Here is a 2602-nt window from a genome sequence, read left to right as displayed (position 1 = left end):
GCCTCTATAATCATAAATTCATATTTAGTTATGATTCATTAAGACGCATTGCAAGATGGTAGAAGACGATATGAAAAGAATTAAAATGTCTCGTGCTAACATTTTTATTTATTTATTTATTTTTTATTTATTTTTTAAATTACCGCTAGGTGCTCCACTCAATTAAGAGTTAATCCCTCCCCCCAGGATTTCAAGATTCAAACCTCACCAAGTGGTGATTTGGAAAAACATTCGTCAGAGACTATTCGTGGTCGATAAATCCATGTCTAATGTTTAACTTGAGTACTATATGCCTGACTATATAGTAGTCATTCGAGGTATCTAAATTATAATGTACGAATTTCAAGTTCACTTGTTCATTGTCACAATGATCGTCATTAGACACTGTGGGAAGGGATACCCCGTCATCTGGGAAGATTTGATAGTACGTGGGTAATTCGGGTTCCCACGGGCTCTATTATTATTCGTCCAGTTAGCATGGGGTGCGTTGAAGTCTCCCATCCTCTCTGAGTTCTTTGGTCTTTTGATGGGGTCTATTAGGTTTTCTTTATTACAGAAAAGTAGCTTGTTGCTGAGAGAAGGATTCCTTGTTTCTTTGATGTTTCTGTACTGTTTTGGGAATGTTTCTCGGGCTGTCTCCAAACAGTTCAGAATCATTGTTTTCGTGACTGTTTCTGGACAGTGTATTTTGGTGTTTATGAGGTTTTTAAGTATCATTATTATCATATATTTTTTTGAAGTATCACTTGATTTTTCTTTAGATTTTTTTGTGTTAAATGTGTTTTTCTACGATGTTCTCTCGTAATTAATGTGACTTCTAATTTTTTCACAACCAGTGTGTTTTGTGGTATAATACTATATTAACAAAGATGTAATAAAAAATATTAGAAGTTCTTATACACCCCAACTTAGAATACGAAGCAATGGTCTTAGGCCAAAGTAAAAACAAAAGCAGACTACAAAGGGGCGAGAAAAGAGTAGGCAAGTTGATATTACCCATCATAGAAAAAAGAGAACAGGTTTTAGTCATGAAAGATGTGGAAAAAAACTGACAAATGCGGTCTATATGCGACGAAAGAATATGAAGATAGAACAAGAAATTAAGAAGAAAAAAATCTTCGAATGATGATAAGGAATAGTTTACCACACAGATGTGTGGAATGAATTAGAAGAAACAGTTCAGAGCAGAGACAGGATTACAAGAGCGTAGCTCCTCTAAATTGCGAGACACACACACAAACACACACACACACACACACACACACACACACACACACACACACACACACACACACACACACACACACACAAACAAACAAACATAAGCAAAGGGACAAGCAAACATATGCCCACACGCTCTCCCTACCCATTGTCAGCGAAACCAAATGCAACTTGCATCTGTGTATTGGAACGTTATTCACCATAGATATTACCTGTGATCAGTCCATCTGAAATATTCTTGAAGCAATCGAAATCCTGTTTAAGGTACAATTTGCTCGGTGCGAATGTTAGCCTACGACAGCCAATGGCGGGTGACGCGCATCCTACTACCTGGCATCCTATTTGGGTAAGCGCGTTGGTAGCTTCGGTTAAAATGATCAGCCTCATACTTTTCAGCGCGAGGAAAATAATAGTGTTCCACATAATAGTTTGACGATCACCATTGAGCCATGAAGGACCCTTATTGAGCGATAATTGTACCAAACAAAATTACCTTTAGGTTGGATGGACAGTTACACGCGTGACGTCGACCACTTCGTCGCCATTCTGAATTCATATGTTGATTAGATCTTTGTAATCATTATTATTTTTTTTATGCTAAATCACTAAATCAGTGGAGACATCTGCTGTACAGAATAGTAAATGTTTGTAACCGAACTTCTAGTGATGTCAGTATTGGGACATCATTTCGATCGTGTTACGTCAATTATTAATTCAATTGTCATACTTTAGTTGTCGTAGTACAGGGGTTGGAAACCATTGGCACGGGTAGCAAGTGTGACACGTCAATGACATTTCTCCGGTACGCAGGCTTTCCTAAGAAAATAATGAAATAGATAAACTGGCAACTTCCTTGAGTTTTACATTTCAACTGGACAGAATATGATTTTATTATCATATAGTCATAGAAACGATAGCTGTGAAGCGATGCATAAGAGAGTTTTGATTAAATTTCTTGGCAACACTGGTTTTGTGTACTGTTTAGTCGCCAAGTAGATAGACGTGGCGTGACTCCTGTACAACAGTTCTATATATTCTTTCAGGTTTCGTAAATAATAAAAATAATTGGTAAGTAACACCCATGTTTAATTACATGAATGTTTTGAACTTAAATCCAAATAAAATACAAGAGTTACACCACCAAAAAAAAAAAAAAAAATAATAATTACTTATCCGAAGTGATAATCTCATTTTCGGTGATCGCATAAAAAGATAAGATTTCATCCAGAAAATCAAGGATATTCATACTTCAGGCCGTAGCTTATGTCTTGACATTATTTCTTTATTTACAAACATTTGTGTTGATGTTTTGTCCTTTCTAGAAACCAAGGTACAAGCATTCCAAGACAAATCTCCCATTCGGTTTCCAAAATTATCGCGC

The sequence above is a fragment of the Oratosquilla oratoria genome, chromosome 5 (assembly GCF_046742065.1).
Source record: "Oratosquilla oratoria isolate Oo_2021 chromosome 5, ASM4674206v1, whole genome shotgun sequence".
Classification (NCBI taxonomy): domain Eukaryota; kingdom Metazoa; phylum Arthropoda; class Malacostraca; order Stomatopoda; family Squillidae; genus Oratosquilla; species Oratosquilla oratoria.
Note: the sequence above shows the minus strand (reverse complement) of the source record.